The sequence below is a fragment of the Oncorhynchus clarkii genome, chromosome 26 (assembly GCF_045791955.1).
Source record: "Oncorhynchus clarkii lewisi isolate Uvic-CL-2024 chromosome 26, UVic_Ocla_1.0, whole genome shotgun sequence".
Lineage (NCBI taxonomy): Eukaryota > Metazoa > Chordata > Actinopteri > Salmoniformes > Salmonidae > Oncorhynchus > Oncorhynchus clarkii.
The window spans coordinates 19847632-19870693 of NC_092172.1; the positions used below are offsets into that span (position 1 = coordinate 19847632).

The 23062-nt window shown below is 42.9% G+C and overlaps 1 protein-coding gene across 2 annotated transcripts in view; it reads left to right on the forward strand.

Moving 5' to 3' along the window:
- The window catches only part of LOC139384879 (RNA-binding Raly-like protein), a 78060-nt gene that overhangs the window by 42072 nt on the left and 12926 nt on the right, over window positions 1–23062 (forward strand). The gene's annotated exons all lie outside the window — the stretch shown is intronic.

Below are 23062 nucleotides of genomic sequence, written 5' to 3' on the forward strand. Positions count from 1 at the left end.
CCTAGATGTTTTCCCCCTTTTTCTCCTCTAGTGTTGAGCTAATGCTTTACTGTCCTTCTTAAAGCGTCAGGAACGGAAGGAGCCGGGCTGGTTTCTGTCTTAAATAGGATGTGTCCTGTGTAGAGGGGTTCACAGATGGGCTCTCACCCTCAGCAGTTCACAGTTTTCATTCTGTGTGTGGTTAGTAAGTTAAGTTAGGAAGAGTTTTTCACTTTTCAAGTAGTGCTTTCATATTTTTGACTTGTAGTTCACTGTGACATATTTGGACATGGTCATAGACTAGGGTTGCTAGATCATTTGAGAACAATTTAGAGTGACATGAAAAAGCTAAACTCTCCTTTGTCTGGGTATGCCTTTTTAAAAAGGCTAGTTGGATTAATTACAGACGCCAGTTTCTGACAACCTTTCAATTCAGCGTTTTTACTTTTACAGTGACATTTTAAGGTATCTCTAACAGAGAACATCCTGCTCTCCCTGAACAGTATCCTCTGCTAGAGACAGAGATGTGGTGGGGGGGAAGGACACACACACACACCCTCCACTGCCGCCCCCACTGTCACTCGTCACCTTACTACTGTCTAATGCTCCTAATTAACACTAACCATCCTAATGAATGCTGTTCATCTTTGAAATGTCAAATTACTGTTCTGCCCCTTGTTCCTGGGCTCAGACAGACCATAAAGGGACAAAGCTGTGACTGGGACTGGAGAGGAGGCTCACACACACACACACACTCATAATCTTCGCTGAAAATTATGAGGGTCATGCGTCACCATGGTTACAGCGGGGTCATACTATACCTGATTATTAAAAGTCAGTTGAATGTATGATGGTTTTGGACTGAGAAAGTGGTGGTTTGGAGAGAGAGGTGGGTGGCGGGGGGGGGGGGTCTCTCGGGAACAAAGACCTTTAGGATGCCATCTTAGGTACATTATTTAGGACAGACAAGCAGTCAGAGATGTTGTAGACTGTGTTCCTCTTCCAGACATAGGGGGTGTTTTAGTGAGATGAATCTGGGGCTTTATCATTGTCAAATACAGTAATCATTCCACTTTCTCTCTCAGTGGAAGAGGGTACCGAAGCTCTAAGTGGCCAAAAAGCTCTCCTTCTTTGAATAAAGACGTCAACAAAGAGACTATAACTGGTTCCTCTTTCTCTCTCTAGATTTAACTGTCCCTCTTCTGTGGCAATGAGCAAAAAATATTGGATTCTTTGCCAAAGTTAGATGAAATTTAGCTCCAAGTTAGATGAAATTTAGCTCAAAGTTAGATGAAATTTAGCTCAAATTTAGCCCGAGGATGTTGTGGGTTCTGTCTGCAGATGTCCAGATGGTCTCTAGCCATGCAGTCTATACTGGCCCATCCCACACCAAACGGCCCTCCGCCTCCAGAAAGATGAATCTAGTCTGTGAAAAACCAAAAGAGGAATGTCTCTGATACACACACACACACACACACACACACACACACACACACACACACACACACACACACACACACACACACACACACACACACACATGCCTTAAGATGTACTTCCTTTGTTTGCGAGTGTTTAGAGTAAAGCACCCTCTTGTTTGCAGCCTCCTGTCGTTCTCTCCTGTTTCACAAAGAGATTCGTTCAATCTATCATTTAATCTGATTACCTGCAGGTGTTTCCACCAGAAAAAGGCAGGATGGTATGCATATATCCCCCCTCTCTTTCTCTTTCTCTTTATCTTCCTCTCTCTCCCCCTCTGTCTCTCTCTCTCTCTCTCTCTCTCTCTCTCTGCCAGGAGCCTAAGTGAGTAATTATAATAATAGCGTTTGGTTGGTAATCACAGTAAACACCTGTAACCTGGGCTGATTTGAAAGGCAGATTAATGCTAATCTGTTGTTTAAACATGCCAGAGCTGTTGTTGCCCAGCATTCGTTCTCTCTCTCTAAAATATACTGTCATACACTGGACCACACTACTGCTTTGATACACACTATGGAGGGAGTCATTTGGACCTCTTGTTACCTTTTCTTCTCTCCTTTTTGATTTAATTGTTTCTCTCTTTTCTTCTCTTATGTCCTCCTCTCTTCCTCATCTCCTGTTTTCTTTTTCTAATCCCCCGTTCTCTTAGTATTATACCTCTGTAAAAAGCATTTGTTACATTGATATCTCACAAATCATATTTTATTCTGATACAATTGCTCAGAGGAAGAGATTTTGTCTAACAAGTAATACGTTTTTTTCCTCAAAAAAATATGGGTCAAAATTATTGGCACCCCTGTTCCAATACCTTTCAATACCTCACCTTGCGGGGATAACGATACTGTTGTATGAGATTGGAGAAGACATTGGGAGGGATCTTAGACCATTCCTCCATACAGAATCTTTACACACCCTTCATATCCTTTGCTCTTATGGACTGCCAGTTCAAACCACAGGTTTTTAATGGGGTTCATGTCCGGAGACTGAGATGGCCATTGTAAAATGTTGATTTGACTTGGTAAAGTTCATGATACTGTTGACCTTACAAGGGCCCCAGGACCAGTGGAAGCAAAATAGTCCCATAACATCAAAGATGAACCACCATATTTTACAGTAGGTACTGGTGTACATGGCCAAAGAGATTTATTTTTATGTCGTCTGACCATAGCACCGGTTCCAAGTGCCAATCCCGTAAAGCAAACTCTAGGCATTTACATTTGTTTGATTACATGAAAATAGAGCCCTTTGGCCACGCACACCAGTGGTGGGTTTTACGTGGAAATAAGGATGCATAAGCAGTAATAGTCCTGCTCCCTCACAACACAGTAGAGCACAGCAGTGAACGGGGAGTGACTGGTGAGATAGTAGGTGAATGTCAGAGAAGCAGGGGGCAGGGGCTACCACTGTTAACCATCAAGAGTGGACAATCTGACTCTCTGCACAAACACACACCCACACCACACTGGATGGTCAATCTCAGTTGGTTTGTCAGCTCATTCTCAGGAAACAGCAATAACCCCCCAGGGGGAGGTGTGTGTGTGCATGTGTGCATGTGTGTGCGTGTGCGTAGGTGTGTAGGTGTGTCATGTGTCCGTGCTTGCTTACCTGTATTCTATGTTTAAGACCAAAACCCTACAGACAATCTCTTATCCTAAACTCTTTCCTTTGTTCCTATGTGTTCTGTCTGTCTTTCTGTCCCAGTCTCATGTGTTCCAGTGCACAGCTGTCGGCCCTATCTGTGCTGCTCCAGGCCCAGCGTTTACTCTAGCTCCAATGCCTTATCAATGCAGCACACTCCCATTCCACTCTATCAACCTCTTTAACTTCTCTTTTAGTTGTGCTCTTCTAGTCAAACTGTGAAGAGGCCTACTCAGTACAGAGCAGCAGACACAGGGTGCCTTGAGGTTTCATTTCATTCACTCAGTCTGGCTCTGAGTAGCTAATGATGAATACTGCATTTATCCTGAATTAATACATCACTTGCCTCTTGTGGTGCACTCCCTTTCTCTCTCAGGGACAAATCGTCTCTTCAGATCCATATTCGTGTCTCAGTCTTTTGCATCAATCATGTACTGATGTAACAGGGAGATTTGCACCATGTACTAGAAGATGCTGCTGTGATCGTCCAGAGCCGATGTTCAGCAGCCAGACCACCCTGTGTCCCTCTGCTGCTGACCAGTGGGTCGATCAGTAATGGATGTTGAGCACTAGATTACATGACTCCCAAGTGGTGCAGCGGTCTAAGGCACCACATCTCAGTGCTAGAGGCGTCATTACAGACCCTGGTTCGATTCCAGGCTGTCTCACAACCGGCCATGATTGGGAGTCCCATAGGGCGGCGCACAATTGGCCCCAGCGTCTTCCGGGTTAGGGTAGGCCGTCATTGTAAATATGTAGTTCTTCTTAATGGACTTGTCTAGTTAAACAAAGGTTAAATAAATAAAAACATTGTGGCGTGTTATTGATTAGGCTCTGTAGAGGAGGTTCCATTGCTGATAGCTGTTTGTTTAAGTAGTGCCTCTCTCACTGGGAGTGGCTCAGACAGAGACATTGAAAGATTTAAGGTTATGTCTCTCTCAGGACCCAATGTCTAGAATTGTAGACGTGCTGTGTCTCTGACTGTTCTCCTCAATATGGTGGGAAAATGTGTGTCTGGAGGAGGGAGGGATGAGAGAGAGTAAAGGAGAGAAGATGAGAGCGGGAGAGAGAGAGTGATTGAATGAAGGAGAGAGTAGATTAGCCTTGTCCAGAGGGTCTCCCCAGAGTGTGTCTGAAATCCCTTGCCTCACTGCTCTTTCCCTCCTTCTCCACCCACGCCTCTCCACCTATGTCTGGGTCATACTGACCTGTAGCTACCAGTATTTCATTTTCAGTATTTAGTTTTTTCTCCTTTTTATTGTTTTTTTCTTTCTTTCCTTCCTTCTTTCTTTCGTGTTTAGTTCACATAATGTACCAGCCTTTCTCCAGCAGCATGTTTAGTTTACATAATGTACCAGCCTTTCTCCAGCAGCATGTTTAGTTCACATAATGTACCAGCCTTTCTCCAGCAGCATGTTTAGTTTACATAATGTACCAGCCTTTCTCCAGCAGCATGTTTAGTTCACATAATGTACCAGCCTTTCTCCAGCAGCATGTTTAGTTTACATAATGTACCAGCCTTTCTCCAGCAGCATGTTTAGTTCACATAATGTACCAGCCTTTCTCCAGCAGCATGTTTAGTTCACATAATGTACCAGCCTTTCTCCAGCAGCATGTTTAGTTCACATAATGTACCAGCCTTTCTCCAGCAGCATGTTTAGTTCACATAATGTACCAGCCTTTCTCCAGCAGCATGTTTAGTTTACATAATGTACCAGCCTTTCTCCAGCAGCATGTTTAGTTTACATAATGTACCAGCCTTTCTCCAGCAGCATGTTTAGTTTACATAATGTACCATCCTTTCTCCAGCAGCATGTTTAGTTTACATAATGTACCAGCCTTTCTCCAGCAGCATGTTTAGTTCACATAATGTACCAGCCTTTCTCCAGCAGCATGTTTAGTTCACATAATGTACCAGCCTTTCTCCAGCAGCATGTTTAGTTCACATAATGTACCAGCCTTTCTCCAGCAGCATGTTTAGTTTACATAATGTACCAGCCTTTCTCCAGCAGCATGTTTAGTTTACATAATGTACCAGCCTTTCTCCAGCAGCATGTTTAGTTCACATAATGTACCAGCCTTTCTCCAGCAGCATGTTTAGTTCACATAATGTACCAGCCTTTCTCCAGCAGCATGTTTAGTTCACATAATGTACCAGCCTTTCTCCAGCAGCATGTTTAGTTCACATAATGTACCAACCTTTCTCCAGCAGCATGTTTAGTTCACATAATGTACCAGCCTTTCTCCAGCAGCATGTTTAGTTTACATAATGTACCAGCCTTTCTCCAGCAGCATGTTTAGTTTACATAATGTACCAGCCTTTCTCCAGCAGCATGTTTAGTTCACATAATGTACCAGCCTTTCTCCAGCAGCATGTTTAGTTCACATAATGTACCAGCCTTTCTCCAGCAGCATGTTTAGTTTACATAATGTACCAGCCTTTCTCCAGCAGCATGTTTAGTTCACATAATGTACCAGCCTTTCTCCAGCAGCATGTTTAGTTTACATAATGTACCAGCCTTTCTCCAGCAGCATGTTTAGTTCACATAATGTACCAGCCTTTCTCCAGCAGCATGTTTAGTTCACATAATGTACCAGCCTTTCTCCAGCAGCATGTTTAGTTCACATAATGTACCAGCCTTTCTCCAGCAGCATGTTTAGTTTACATAATGTACCAGCCTTTCTCCAGCAGCATGTTTAGTTCACATAATGTACCAGCCTTTCTCCAGCAGCATGTTTAGTTTACATAATGTACCAGCCTTTCTCCAGCAGCATGTTTAGTTCACATAATGTACCAGCCTTTCTCCAGCAGCATGTTTAGTTCACATAATGTACCAGCCTTTCTCCAGCAGCATGTTTAGTTCACATAATGTACCAGCCTTTCTCCAGCAGCATGTTTAGTTCACATAATGTACCAGCCTTTCTCCAGCAGCATGTTTAGTTCACATAATGTACCAGCCTTTCTCCAGCAGCATGTTTAGTTCACATAATGTACCAGCCTTTCTCCAGCAGCATGTTTAGTTCACATAATGTACCAGCCTTTCTCCAGCAGCATGTTTAGTTCACATAATGTACCAGCCTTTCTCCAGCAGCATGTTTAGTTTACATAATGTACCAGCCTTTCTCCAGCAGCATGTTTAGTTCACATAATGTACCAGCCTTTCTCCAGCAGCATGTTTAGTTCACATAATGTACCAGCCTTTCTCCAGCAGCATGTTTAGTTTACATAATGTACCAGCCTTTCTCCAGCAGCATGTTTAGTTCACATAATGTACCAGCCTTTCTCCAGCAGCATGTTTAGTTCACATAATGTACCAGCCTTTCTCCAGCAGCATGTTTAGTTCACATAATGTACCAACCTTTCTCCAGCAGCATGTTTAGTTCACATAATGTACCAACCTTTCTCCAGCAGCATGTTTAGTTTACATAATGTACCAGCCTTTCTCCAGCAGCATGTTTAGTTCACATAATGTACCAACCTTTCTCCAGCAGCATGTTTAGTTTACATAATGTACCAGCCTTTCTCCAGCAGCATGTTTAGTTCACATAATGTACCAACCTTTCTCCAGCAGCATGTTTAGTTTACATAATGTACCAGCCTTTCTCCAGCAGCATGTTTAGTTCCATCTCCTTTTATCCATTTCATCCTTCATTCTATTTCATCCTTCATTGAAATAAATATCTAATTATTTCCTAAAGAGGGGGCATTTATGTTCGCTTTGAGCAGGGACATCTCTTGGGTTGTGTCCACAATCCGTACTTGCATTCTAAATAGTAGGGTGATTCGGTGTTTGAAAATATTATGTTTTATTCTATATCACATTTCGATTGAATATGCTTTAAATACCAGGATGCCATACTCCTTTCAGATTTGTATCTAGAATGAATTGCCTGCATGTTATTTAGGAAGAGAATCGTCTTTTCAGACCCACGTGTGTTTGACAACAGCTGATGATCAGGTAAATGAACATATGGCGATAATACAATGTAATTGTACATTAGAATACACATTCTCAGTATAGATGTGTTAAAGGAATTAAATTGCTCTATGTTTTAATACCCAATTAAAATTAAACACTCTGTCAATTCATAAGGATTTGTAAGACCCTTATTCTATAATAATAGACAGAGCCCAGTCTTAAAGTCATACAGCAGAGTTTATTCACGAGAGTACTGAATACGATACAGTTTACCACAGGTTATAAACTGAAAATGACGTCATTAGTTCCAACACCAACCCGTGCCATCTCCGTTTCCAGTACAAAGGCTGTATCTCAAGCCTTCCCACATCCGTCTCCCTACCAATTTAATATAATTTACGAGTCAACGTTTTCTTGTGTAGATAAGCATTCTAGTCAGTCTGAAGATATCGTTCATTCATTTGTACCAAGGAACAGACAGTCATTGTTCTAACTCTTGACCACATTCACACACATTATATTCAGTACTTAGATCAAAAAAGAAAATTCATACATACACAGTAACATAATAGTATTCTGATTAGTCCATATACAGTAACATAATAGTATTCGGATTAGTACATATACAGTAACATAATAGTATTCTGATTAGTCAGTCCTGATTGAAATGTATACATAATTAGTCATCATTGATAAAAATTCCCTTAACAAGATGAAGCTAGTAAGTTGATATGTGTTGCTTACTACATATATTTTTACTAAACAGTACATTCTAAACACTATTTAGTACGATTAGTACAGTTTTAGTGAGTACAGTAGTAGGCAAGACAGATTTTGGACACGGACTGAAGTCACTCTGCAACTCAGACACAGTCAGACAGAAGCATTGAGGTTAGTGTAGTATTTAAGGGGGAATTCTTTATCCCTTAGCATGCACAGTGCCCACTGATGTTCATCTTTCTGTCTATGTTAGAGAGAGACTCCGTGAGAGAGACTCAGTGAGAGAGACTCTGTGAGAGAGACTCAGTGAGAGAGACTCAGTGAGAGAGACTCAGTGAGAGAGACTCTGTGAGAGAGACTGTGAGAGAGACTCTGTGAGAGAGACTCTGTGAGAGAGACTCAGTGAGAGAGACTCAGTGAGAGAGACAGTGCATATTACTATGATGACTATATGAGATACAGAGCCTCTCTGGGAGGTTTTTCTCTCTTACCATTATCAGTACATTTCCCTTGTGGTTTGATGTATGGTGTTGGACGAGATGATGGAGATGGATAGAGGCTGAGGATATGACTGATAGAGAGAGAGCCAGGGGCTGATATACCATCTGAAAGAAGGCAGGAGAAATTGTAAGCTGCACTGGCAGCTCATGGATTCCTTTATGCTTTTTCTCTGAAATGGCAAAATAAGAGAGATATAGAGATAGAACGATGGAAACAGAGATTGGAGGAAAGCCGAGAGAAAGGGGCATATGAGGTGGGGTGGGGGAGGGGGAGGTGGGATGGGGTGGGGGAGAAAGTGGTAGAGTTTAGAGAAAAACATTGAGTTGTAAAGAGGGAGAAAAATGGAGAGCATGACAAAAAGGAGAGAATTACACAGAAAGCCCAGACTGAAAACACCTTGCCTTGTATAGCTCTGCAGCTGCATGCTTAGTTTAGTTGCAGCATGGTACTGATAATCATAGTGCTGGGCAGGGTGCACAGCCAGCACCACACAGAGCACTACCAGCCTGGGCCGGTCTCTTTCCCAGGGCTCACAGTGGGGGATCAGGGGCTTACGAGGGACCATTCTTGGGCACATGGTGCAAAGTTGGAAAGGCCACAGCAACAAAACAACAACTTAGTCCTCTGGCTGTGGCTGATGATGCGGAAATGCCCTCCCCTCCACGTTTTCTGTATCTCTGCAGCTGTCTGTCTCTGTGTGTATATGTCTGTTTGCCTGGAGTCTCTGGCTAGAATCAACAGATTATCAGATGAGTCAGCGTGAAATAGTTTGACTCTATTAAATGTTCTGCTAATCCAACTAGAGTCCATTAGGCCTGTCCCACAGATAGATACGCTGCAGGGACCATACTTGGGGAGAGAACAGGAGCAGAGGAGAGGGGGGCGGAATGAAAGGGGGATAGGAGAGGGAAAAGTAGGGAGAGAATAGGAAAGGGGAGGATTGAGAGGAGATCATAGAGAAAGGATAAGAGAGGGGAGATTTGTGGATGGGGGGCGGTGTTGGAGAGAGAAGGGTAGGGAGAAACAAACAGTGGAGAGCTCTTATCTCTGAGCCCAACTCCGTATAGCTCTCACTGTGCTAAATTTGGCTTTTATCATACACAGAAAACGTGTGGGTGTTAAAAAATCTTGGTTTTAAAAAAAGTGGTCAAAAGTGTTGTGAGTGTTATATATGAGGGTGTTGATTTTAGTGAGGTTAACACCAGTGGGATTGAAATTGACACCACCTGCAGTGAATAAATGAAGTGTTATTTGAATCAGAGTGGAATCAACACCAAATCAAATCAAATCAAATCAAATTTTATTTGTCACATACACATGGTTAGCAGATGTTAATGCGAGTGTAGCGAAATGCTTGTGCTTCTAGTTCCGACAATGCAGTAATAACCAACAAGTAATCTAACTAAGAATTCCAAAACTACTGTCTTGTACACAGTGTGAGGGGATAAAGAATATGTACATAAGGATATATGAATGAGTGATGGTACAGAGCAGCATAGGCAGATACAGTAGATTGTATCGAGTACAGTATATACATATGAGATGAGTATGTAAACAAAGTGGCATAGTTAAAGTGGCTAGTGATACATGTATTACATAAGGATACAGTCGATGATATAGAGTACAGTATATACGTATGCCTATGAGATGAATAATGTAGGGTAAGTAACATTATATAAGGTAGCATTGTTTAAAGTGGCTAGTGATATATTTACATCATTTCCCATCAATCCCATTATTAAAGTGGCTGGAGTTGAGTCAGTGTCAGTGTGTTGGCAGCAGCCACTCAATGTTAGTGGTGGCTGTTTAACAGTCTGATAGCCTTGAGATAGAAGCTGTTTTTCAGTCTCTCGGTCCCAGCTTTGATGCACCTGTACTGACCTCGCCTTCTGGATGATAGCGGGGTGAACAGGCAGTGGCTCGGGTGGTTGATGTCCTTGATGATCTTTATGGCCTTCCTGTGACATCGGGTGGTGTAGGTGTCCTGGAGGGCAGGTAGTTTGCCCCCGGTGATGCGTTGTGCAGACCTCACTACCCTCTGGAGAGCCTTACGGTTGAGGGCGGAGCAGTTGCCGTACCAGGCGGTGATACAGCCCGCCAGGATGCTCTCGATTGTGCATCTGTAGAAGTTTGTGAGTGCTTTTGGTGACAAGCCGAATTTCTTCAGCCTCCTGAGGTTGAAGAGGCGCTGCTGCGCCTTCTTCACAATGCTGTCTGTGTGAGTGGACCAATTCAGTTTGTCTGTGATGTGTATGCCGAGGAACTTAAAACTTGCTACCCTCTCCACTACTGTTCCATCAATGTGGATAGGGGGGTGTTCCCTCTGCTGTTTCCTGAAGTCCACAATCATCTCCTTAGTTTTGTTGACGTTGAGTGTGAGGTTATTTTCCTGACACCACACTCCGAGGGCCCTCACCTCCTCCCTGTAGGCCGTCTCGTCGTTGTTGGTAATCAAGCCTACCACTGTTGTGTCGTCCGCAAACTTGATGATTGAGTTGGAGGCGTGCGTGGCCACGCAGTCGTGGGTGAACAGGGAGTACAGGAGAGGGCTCAGAACGCACCCTTGTGGGGCCCCAGTGTTGAGGATCAGCGGGGAGGAGATGTTGTTGCCTACCCTCACCACCTGGGGGCGGCCCGTCAGGAGGTCCAGTACCCAGTTGCACAGGGCGGGGTCGAGACCCAGGGTCTCGAGCTTGATGACGAGCTTGGAGGGTACTATGGTGTTGAATGCCGAGCTGTAGTCAATGAACAGCATTCTCACATAGGTATTCCTCTTGTCCAGATGGGTTAGGGCAGTGTGCAGTGTGGTTGAGATTGCATCGTCTGTGGACCTATTTGGGCGGTAAGCAAATTGGAGTGGGTCTAGGGTGTCAGGTGGAGGTGATATGGTCCTTGACTAGTCTCTCAAAGCACTTCATGATGACGGAAGTGAGTGCTACGGGGCGGTAGTCGTTTAGCTCAGTTACCTTAGCTTTCTTGGGAACAGGAACAATGGTGGCCCTCTTGAAGCATGTGGGAACAGCAGACTGGTATAGGGATTGATTGAATATGTCCGTAAACACACCGGCCAGCTGGTCTGCGCATGCTCTGAGGGCGCGGCTGGGGATGCCGTCTGGGCCTGCAGCCTTGCGAGGGTTAACACGTTTAAATGTCTTACTCACCTCGGCTGCAGTGAAGGAGAGACCGCAAGTTTTCGTTGCAGGCCGTGTCAGTGGCACTGTATTGTCCTCAAAGCGGGCAAAAAAGTTATTTAGTCTGCCTGGGAGCAGGACATCCTGGTCCGTGACTGGGCTGGATTTCTTCCTGTAGTCCGTGATTGACTGTAGACCCTGCCACATGCCTCTTGTGTCTGAGCCGTTGAATTGAGATTCTACTTTGTCTCTGTACTGACGCTTAGCTTGTTTGATAGCCTTGCGGAGGGAATAGCTGCACTGTTTGTATTCGGTCATGTTACCAGACACCTTGCCCTGATTAAAAGCAGTGGTTCGCGCTTTCAGTTTCACACGAATGCTGCCATCAATCCATGGTTTCTGGTTAGGGAATGTTTTAATCGTTGCTATGGGAACGACATCTTCAACGCACGTTCTAATGAACTCGCACACCGAATCAGTGTATTCGTCAATGTTGTTGTCTGACGCAATACGAAACATGTCCCAGTCCACGTGATGGAAGCAGTCTTGGAGTGTGGAGTCAGCTTGGTCGGACCAGCGTTGGACAGACCTCAGCGTGGGAGCCTCTTGTTTTAGTTTCTGTCTGTAGGCAGGGATCAACAAAATGGAGTCGTGGTCAGCTTTTCCGAAAGGGGGGCGGGGCAGGGCCTTATATGCGTCGCGGAAGTTAGAGTAACAATGATCCAAGGTCTTTCCACCCCTGGTTGCGCAATCGATATGCTGATAAAATTTGGGGAGTCTTGTTTTCAGATTAGCCTTGTTAAAATCCCCAGCTACAATGAATGCAGCCTCCGGATAAATGGTTTCCAGTTTGCAAAGAGTCAAATAAAGTTCATTCAGAGCCAACGATGTGTCTGCTTGGGGGGGGATATATACGGCTGTGATTATAATCGAAGAGAATTCTCTTGGTAGATAATGCGGTCTACATTTGATTGTGAGGAATTCTAAATCAGGTGAACAGAAGGATTTGAGTTCCTGTATGTTTCTTTCATCACACCATGTCACGTTAGTCATAAGGCATACGCCCCCGCCCCTCTTTTTACCAGAAAGATGTTTTTTCCTGTCTGCGCGATGCGTGGAGAAACCTGTTGGCTGCACCGCTTTGGATAGCGTCTCTCCAGTAAGCCACGTTTCCGTGAAGCAAAGAACGTTACAGTCTCTGATGTCCCTCTGGAATGCTACCCTTGCTCGGATTTCATCAACCTTGTTGTCAAGAGACTGGACATTGGCAAGAAGAATGCTAGGGAATGGTGCACGATGTGCCCGTCTCCGGAGTCTGACCAGAAGACCGCCTCGTTTCCCTCTTTTTCGGAGTCGTTTTTTTGGGTCGCTGCATAGGATCCACTCCGTTGTCCTGTTTGTAAGGCAGAGCACAGGATCCGCGTCGCGAAAAGCGTATTCTTGGTCGTACTGATGGTGAGTTGACGCTGATCTTATATTCAGTAGTTCTTCTCGACTGTATGTGATGAAACCTAAGATGACCTGGGGTACTAATGTAAGAAATAACACGTAAAAAAACAAAAAACTGCATAGTTTCCTAGGAACGCGAAGCGAGGCGGCCATCTCTGTCGGCGCCGGAAGTATCTTCCGGAATGTGTTTACTTAATTTCCGTTAACTCTCTCAGAGTGAAAAAGTCATTGGAAGGGCCTCATTATCTTAATTCCCAGCATGCTTTGTTGATAGATTTTTTTGAATATTTTGTCTTAACATCAATGTTTCTGCATGCACATTGATTGATTAGTTGATCTTATACTACACAAACATAAATAATATACATTTTTATAAACTTTTCCAATCTGTAAGTGGTTGGACTTATTTCACCCGTTATTGAGATGGTTCTTCCAGTTTCGATAGTTTAGGTAGTTGTCATGACATTGGCCTGGGGGTTGGTTTATGACAGTCATAAATACCTCTTCCCCCTTTTTTCCTCTCTCTACCCTACTAAGGTTACATTTGCAAAACCCTTGGTTAACATAGAGATTTTGGGAATGTCAGAATGTGGGGGGGAATGAACTATATTCTGGTAATCCGACCAATTGAACATATGCGGTGGTACTTAATGAATATGATGTCAGTTCGGTTGTCATCTGAGACATTCTCATCAATGATAAGATGACATAAACTCCACAGTGGAAAGTCTACACATCAGAGTTATCAGATTCACATGGAATTGTTGTTCAATTTAAATGTTTGAATTTGAAATGATTTGTGATGGGATGAAATGTGATTTTAGCTTCTAAAATGTGAGATTTGGATTTTCATAAAATAGGGCTGCTCAATCAGTGACCCTCCCCTGTGAAGGGACAAAGGCTATAAAACTTTTCAAACACACCCTCCTCTTCCTTCCTATATAAGCTCTTGACTACAACATAACTATCTGTTCCCATGAGGTAGGATGACGATCCTATGTCAGAATGGTTCAGATAAAACTACAAGAACAAAGCCAACATCAGCATGAGCTTTGGTTGCGAATGGTATGAACTTTGAACTCTTATTCACGACAGAAGTGATACCTCATAGCCGTTGAGTTAGCGACCGCAGCTGCAAATGCAGGTTAGGAAGGAATAGACAGAGTATCCCATCTACCACACAACGACGTTACTACAACTTATCCAAGTGAACACCAGAGACATTCTTCATTCTTCAACAAGCTGTCATATCTGTTCCGCCCGCTAGGGACGTTTCCTATGACGTAAAGAATTATCCCGGTATAATTAATTATTTGTGTTTGTTATTCTGTGTGATTAGTTAGGTATTTAGTAAATAAATAATTAAACCCAATTTTGTATTGATGATTAAACTTGTTAGCCAGGATTCTTGCAGATAACCAAGAATGTACAACTTTCAGAATATGAGACTGAAGTAAGATGACGATGTTGACTGCTATTGATATAAAATATTGCTAAATCTTTAAGAGTTTATTCGGAAGATAACAGCTCTATAAATATTATTTTGTGGTGCCCGACTCTAGTTAATTACATTTACATGATTAGCTCAATCAGGTAATATTAATTACGGATAAAGTATTTTATAGAATAGCATGTCATAGCAATTAATCCGGAAAGACACGACATAGTCTAATTTAAGAATCTTCCTTGGCAGTCATTCTAATGGCAGATTGTGGGTGATTAAAAGTTCCCATTGTTGGATATCTGAACTGTCTGGATTTCAATAGGAATTACGGTGCCTTCAGAAAGTGTTCATACCCCTTGACTTATTCCACATTTTGTTGTGTTACAGCCTTTTTTTAATCATCCATCTACACACAATACCCCATAATGGCAAAGTGAGAGAATGTTTTTCCGAAATTAAATACAGAAATATCTCATTTACATAAGTATTCACACCCCTGAGTCAATACTTTGTAGAAGCACTTTCTGAAGGCACTGAATCACACAGCATAATATAACTTGCCAATGTAGCCTGCAAACCAGCAGTTTCAGACCACTGTGTTAGGGTAAAACAAGGCTGTCAAAGTATGATAATGTCAAAAAAAAGTAATGTATTATCATGAATAATAAAATGTTTATGATAAAATATTAACTTAGGCACTCACCTGGTGAAACACTACAGGACTGAAAGCCATCAAATGCTAAAATGATGTCTCTGTCACTAGCAAACACTGTCATGGGTGGTACTGGTACCTAGAAAATTCACTTAAAAGGCAGCCTGGGAAATTATTATACAAATAAGGCATAACCACAGGTGTTAGAACCAGCTCTTATAAACTGTTCATTTCAGTTGGAATTTGCAACACCCGTGGTGTTAGGGATCGAACACCCTCGGGGTGTTAGTTTATCAACACTCTGAAAAGTGTTACTTTAAAACTATTTTGGTGGGTTACATATACACACTAAGAAAGTGTTAAATGGAACACTGTGGATGTTTAAAATTCTGATCTCAAATATTCTGTGTAGGAGCCTATAGAATGCACCCACTTGGACTGTGTTCAGTACTAAACTGTTTACAGTGCAAAAATGTCAGTGTACTGTGCTTCACTGTGTGTACTGTGCTTCACTGTGTTTGACACTGCATGATACTCTGCCCCCTGGTGTGCACAGTCTAATCTCAGAGTGTACAGTACAGATAGTTGTGCCCCAGCCAGAGCGCAGAGGAGCCCTACTAAATCCCTCGTTTATCAACGCAGGAGTGGTCAGCACTTTTCTTTAATGGCCCTCTAAACACAGCCCCAGTGGAGAGAGAGAGAGAGAGAGAGAGAGAGAGAGAGAGAGAGAGAGAGAGAGAGAGAGAGAGAGAGAGAGAGAGAGAGAGAGAGAGAGAGACATGGGGGAGGGGGGGGTGTAAGAGAACACTCTCCCTGGTCTCTGAGGTAGTACTCAGGTAAACAGTCACACCGAAACAGTCAACAAGGGCATCACCCACCTCTCCCTTCTTCATATCCCTCTCTCCACCCCACCCCCCACCCCCCGCCTTCTGGATTGGCACTGAGATGCCTTGACCACCCTTCTACTCTGAGATGCCTTGACCACCCTTCTACTCTGAGATGCCTTGACCACCCTTCTACTCTGAGATGCCTTGACCACCGTTCTACTCTGAGAAACATATGAATGTAGGAGTTTTTCCCCCTTAAACAGCCAGCTGTAGTGTTTCCCCCAACTCTATAACCTAGCCTGCCCACACAGCACTGGACAAGCCACAGCAGTAAGATTGATGTCTCTTACCTCCACTACGTCCACGTTAGTAGCAATAAGCGGAGATGTCCTGCACGGCCAGCAGGAAAGGCTCAGTACATCAAAGAGAAGTGTGGAGCTGGCAGAGAGCAGTGAGGCGCTACAAGCTCAGTAAAACACACCTGAGTTAAGGCTTCAGAGTGTTCCATTCCTCTATCACACTCTCCTTTCTGTGTCAGACTAGAGACTTGGACTGGGCTCTCTGGACGTTCTCTTGTAAGAGTTGAGTGTGAGCATGATTGTACGACTCTCTGACCGTGGGCAGTCATAACTCAGGGCTGATGCTCCTCCCCTGTGTTTAAGAGGCTAGTTTCATTCCCCTTGCATTGGACTGATATGATTTACACCGGCACAGCACGGCTCAGGTCGGAGTGGGAACTTTATCAGAACATAAATCACCTGATACCTGCCTACTAGGGGGACGGAGACAGCACTTCACAACTAATACACCAGGGAGGGAGGGGAGAGTGGGAATGAGAAAAGGGGAAGGAAGTAGAAGGAGGGAGGGAGGGAGAAGTGGAAGGAGAGAGGGGGGGAGGAGGTGGAAGGAGGGAGGAGGAAGTGGAAGGAGAGAGGGAGGGAGGAGGAGGTTGAAAGAGAGAGGGAGGAAGAGGTGGAAGGTGGGTGGGGGTGAAAGGAGAGAGGGAGAGAGGGAGGAGGAGGTTGAAGGAGAGAGGGAGAGAGGGAGGAGGAGGTTGAAGGAGAGAGGGAGGGAGGGAGGTGGGAGGAAGAGAGCAAACAGTGGAAGTTCTAAGAAATTAGTCCCTTTTGGGTAGTGTCACTTGGTGGGGGTAAATTTGTGTCACAATACAAATTAAATTGTTAAAACATTTCTAGCCTGTCTATGGGTAACAGGGTTGACGTGTTATGCTCGACCCACTCAGTTTTCCACCACAAAACACCAGAAAATGGCCCAAAAGAGTAGAACCAGCTCACCTGATTTTACAATAGGATTTGACTATTAGATGTTCAATGTTTCTTTCGATTTTTTTTCGAGGAATAGTTTCACCATATTAAAACAAATAATTTCAGGCAACTGTAAGGACCGACGCTGGAGATGAGAAGCAGGTACAGGGAGTCAACATTTAATATGGAACAGACATTAAACAGGACAGGAACAGCATCGGCACTGTGTAACATAACGACATACGAACATTAACCCTGAAGCATATGCTGTTTGTCAACAGGGGGAAGTCTCAATGCTTACCACAGACAACACCGCCACCTTCCACATCTGCACGCACACACACATGCTATGCGACCAGCAAGGGGAGATGATTTGTAGCTAGCCATGTCTAATGGATTGCCGGGGCACTCAAGAAATAATGAAAATAAATGAATCAGCCTTTAGTGACCCTGCACTGCCTTTTAACACACACACACACACACACACACACACACACACACACACACACACACACACACACACAGCTGTAACGATGTACAGTACAATGAGAGTCGGGATGCAAGTTCAGGACATGAATACATTTAATAAATAAACAAACCCAACAAGAAACACAAACAGCGTGCCAACATGACAGAGGCAGTGACATATAAAGGGCAGGTAATCAAGGAGGTGATGGAGTCCAGGTGAGTGTCATTATGCGTAGATGGCGAGTAACGATGGTGACAGGTGTGTGCCATAACTAGAGGCTGGAGAGGGAGCACACTGACAACAGCCCCTTCACTGAGCTTCCTCTCTCTTTCTTTCTCTCATGTTTCCACTCACAAACTCAGAGACCATTATGTCATTAAAGAGAGCCAGTGTGTGATTGGTTTACTCAAGGTGGTTGTGTTGCTGTTGAACTAGGAAAAGAGACCCTTAATCTTAGACTTGGGACCACACAGCCACTCCACTGAAAAGCAGGCTAATGATTGCTTTGCAATACTTGCAGTTAGCCACTGATTCCTTCCAAACCACTTATTGTTGAATTAGATTGATTTCCAACTTGTTGTGTAATGTTTATGCCCAATGGCCGATGAGCATCGATACGTTGTATCTATAATTTCTCTTCATTATTTATCTTCATATGACAAGGATTGACAAGGATTAAAAATGATTTGGCAGTAGTTTGTCGATTGGTTCATGATGATGACTGCTAGCTAAGATCAGTCCAATCAAAGCTACTGTAGATATAACGTGATTTGACGTCATTTTATCTGTGGCCAATGACCTTGAGCCTTCTTGGATGGGCGAGCACTCCCTTTAGACTTGGTGGTGACGTAGTGTCTCCATGAGTGACAGAACACTGAGCCAATCACGGCGCAACGCTCTGTATTTTCTGTTGGCTTGCCCCACCACCACAGAAAGCACTGAGCTAGGCTGAAACACCTGCATTTTAGAGCTGCCTCACTCAAGAAAACAAAAAAGAGACCATGTTTGTTTTGCGGCTTTATTAACTAAATTATATATTTTTTGATGCTGCATTGTTGGCAAACACGTATTAAAGCCAAAATCACATTCAAAACAGGCAAGCCTGTTTTTTTTTGCTAAATATGTGGGGCTCAAAACAGCCCCACCTGCTCTGAATGACGGGTCACCACTGTATGGGTAACAGGGTTGACATGTTATGCTCGACACACTCAGTTTTCACAAAAGACCCAAAAATGTCAAAAAAGAGTGGAACCAGCTCACTTGCTTTTAAACTAGGATTTGACTATTAGATGTTCAATGTTTCTTTTGATTAAATTATTTAGAAAGGAATAGTTTCATCATATTAAAACAAGAGTTCAGTTGACAACAGGGTTGACATTTTTTAAATTTTTACATTAACAAGAATCACTAATCACATTAAATAAATAATACTTTTCAGAAAGGACTTTGTCAGTACAACAAAGACACCATTCCAGAGACCATTATGTCATTATAGAGACAATCCAGAGCGTGATTGGTTTACTCCAGTTGGTTGTGTTGCTGGATGAGTAGTGCTGAGCAATTAACCAACATTTTGCTAGGTATCTCTTTCTGAAAATACATGATATAAGTAAGTGAGTGATAGCTGGTATTCAGCAGTCATAAAAGTATGCCTTTTTTACTTTGAAAAACTCCAAAATAGTGATTTTGTCAGACAGCATAGGCAGCAGCTCTATGGAGATGAGGATGACTTGGAATTAAATAATAAAGTCATCAAATAAAACAAAAGTAATATGCACAACTGAAATATTTTATTAAAGTAATGTGATTAAATGATGGTTAATAAGTGATAAGCAGTAATTGGCCCTCACTGCCATCATGGGACTTGTTTTATTATCTATTGTTACAGCATTCAACCCACATAACGCATAGTGCAATTAATGAAAAAATATATCATTTGAAACCAAAATCAAAAACGCCTATTTTTTTCTTCTTCATAGAATCGAACCAAAACCAACCCGACCTCAAAAAGCACTAATCACTCAACATTATGGTTCAGCGGGGACCCCATTTTTCAGCCAGAATTTCTGGGGACCCCATTCCCCCCCAAATGCCTAGTGAACCCACCCCACACCAAATCTAACCTTAAACATTAAAACCTTAAAATTGGTACATTTAAAATGTTACATCAACAAATAACCTTCAATTCATTGCATTAAAAAATCTATATAAAAATTGGCTACCCCATTGAAGTTCCCCCGTGACCCCACTAGGAGAATATCACTGACTTATGGTCTCACAGCAGTCATTTTGGTCATGGTGACCATTCTGGAGCAGGGAATCTGTCTTTTCACCAGGCAGGTGGTGTTGCAATCACAATGCCTCTCCGGAGTGCTCGGCTAAAAGGATGATGATACTGTAATGCACTATGTGGTCTCCTATGTTTTCAAACTGCAGAAAGGCACTAATACCTGACATGTCTGTCTGTTTGTCTCAGACTTGGTTGAAGAGTTTAGCCACTCTAATAACAGAAGATGGCTTGGATAATGGAAGAGGAAATGGAAATTGTTTTCTGTCTTGACTCTCTCTCTCTCCTCCCAGTGCTAAATGACATAGATTACCAACTAGAACATTGCTGCAGGGAGAGAAAATGATAGAGAAAAAGAGGGAGAAAGAGAGTTAGAGTGAGTCAGTCTGTCTTAGTTTTCCTGCTGTGAGAGTTTGGCAAATAGTTGTTATTTTCTTCCGCTCGAGTTCCCCATTAAGACACAGAGCCCCTCATCTGTGCCGGGGCCCGTGGCGCTGTTCTCTCTCCCGATTGCTCACGCCGTCTCTCCTCCCTGCATGAGCACAGAACTTCTGTTGGCCGCCAGATCTGTTAGCTCATGGTGTTCTGCTGAGTACAGGGAATCTGCGGGTAGAGGTTGAGAGGTTGTGTTGTGTTCAGGTGGGTCCTATTATCAGACTGAGTGGAAAGGTTCTGTTTGAGTTCAGTTTCAATGGTGGCTAAGTAGAACGGTTTTGTCAGGGTCTTGGAACTGGCTAGAGTGGTTTTGTTTTGGTTCAGTAGTACAACGCACATAAACCCTAATCCACACAGCCAACCCTGGACTGTGCAGACCCACACACATTTGGACATGGAAAGAAACCTTCAACCAGAGTGTGCTCCCCTGCAGGGGATTTAGTTTCCATCATGTTGTCGTGTCTTTGGCTATGCCGGATCAAGTGATATGACATGCTATTTTATAAAATAATGTATCCGTAATTGATATTACCTGATTGAGCTAATCATGTAAATGTAATTAACTAGAGAGTCGGGGCACCACAAAATAATATTTATAGAGCTCTTATCTTCCGAATAAACTCTTAAAGCCCTAGTAACATTTTACATCAATAGCAGTCAATATTAATCGTCATCTTAATTCAGTCTCATCTGAAAGTTGTAAATTCTTGGTTACCTGGCTAACAAGTTGAATCAGCAATACAAAATTGGGTTTAATTATTTATTTACTAAATACCTAACTAATCACACAGAATTACAATATACACATAATTAAATCATAACTTGATTACAAATTACATCATAAAGGAAAACGTCCCTAGTGGGCGGAACAGATATGACAGCGTGTTACACAAAAGAAAAGGGCTGGGTTTGAGTGGAAGAGCGGGAAGACTGAGGAACAAAGGGCGAAGCTGTGCTATGGTAAATACAGTATCTCATGCATTCTAAATTACCGCCCATTTGGAAAAGGAAAATGCAATAAATATTTACTCTGAGCTGCGCTTCGGTAGGTTGGTGGTAGATGGAAGGCCGTGTTTCCCAACCGAGTCCTTTGTCCTTTGAAGAATGCCTCCGGTTGTCAATTGGATACATTGTAGTAACGTCATTGAGTGATAGACGGAATACTCTGTCTGTTCTTTCCTAACCCTCGTTTGCAACAGCTGTTGCTAACTCAATGGCTAGGAGGTATCACTTTTGTAGTGAATAAGAGTTCAAAGTTCATACCACTCGCAACCAAAGCTCACGCTGATGTTGGCTTCATTCTGTAGTTATTATCTGAACCATTCTGACATCGGACCGTCGTCCTCACATCCTCGGAACAGGAGGTTATATTGTCGTCAAGGCTTTATATAAGAAGGGAGAGGAGGGTGTGTTTGAAAAGTTTTTTAGCCCATGTCCCTTCACATGGGCGGGGCACTGATTAAGCAGAGCCCTACCTTATGAAAACCCAAATCTCTCATTTTAGAAGCTAAAATCACATTTCATCATTCATTTAAATTGAACAACAATTCAATGTGAATCCGATAACTCTGATGTGTAGACTTTCCACTGTAGAGTTTATGTCATCTTATCATTGATGAGAATGTCTCAGATGACAACCGAACTGACATCATATTCATTAAGTACCACCACATATGTTCCATTGGTCGATTACCAGAATATAGTTAATTTCCCCCCACCTTCTGATGTTCCCAGAATCTCTATGTTAACCAAGGGTTTTGTAAATGTAACATCAGTAGGGTAGAGAGAGGGAAAAGGAGGGAAGAGGTATTTATGACTGTCATAAACCTAACCCCAGGCCAACGTCATGACAATGTTAAATAGGGATAGCTGGAAACATAGATGTCTTCCATTTCACATGAAAGGCCTACCGGTATTTAGAATAATAGAAGCCTTTCTGCAAATTGATCAGACCTCGAGCTAAATCATAAAACACAGCTGGGGAAGAGCGTGATGAGATGTACATGTTGACACTTATTACAGATTATTTGAAGATGGCAGAATATGGAGCTCAGAAAATCCAACTGTCTTCAGACGAGGGGAGAAAACTAGAAACAGTTTGGCTGCGGGTAGCTGGAGGAGAATTCATTAGGAATTCACACACACCTCAGGTACACAAACACACACTTTTATACCAACACTGCTAGCTATCTCAACACTTCAGAGACAGGGTTGCTACATTCTGAATCACATTTACATACAGAGTGAGCAAAAGAAAGTGTGTGTGTATGTGTGTGCAGCACATCTGTCTGTGTGTACTGTATGTTTTTATCTGTGAAAAAGTGTTACGTTTAGTCTCCTGCTGTACTTCCTGACATGTTTACTGATACATCACTTTCCTCCAGTCAACAGCATGATTACAGCACTGAGACTCACCAGCCCCCTGCAGAGATAGATAGGACAGAGGGACTTTAGGTGTGTGTGTGTGTATGTGTGTGTGTGTGTGTATGTGTGTGTGTGATGAGAGTGTGTTATGTGTCTGTCATTCATCTCTGTGTGTACGTGTTTGTGTGTGTCATGTGTATGTCATGCATCTGTGCGTCTGTGTGTGTCTGGTTTGATCCATCTGTTTGAGAGAATGATGAACCATGCTGATACCATCTGTATCACCCACGTACTGTATGCTACTCACCTTGAGGTGATCATGTATTACATTTAGTAGAGGCTATGCTGATTGTTCTATTTATACAGTGTATTAATATATGTGTAGGAATTAATAGGAATTAGTATGGGTACATGAGTCACCTTTCAGGCACCTATAAATACAGTTCTTCTCTGGTTTAAAGTTTTACAGAAAGTATAAGTGGAGTGTGTGTGTGTGTGTGTG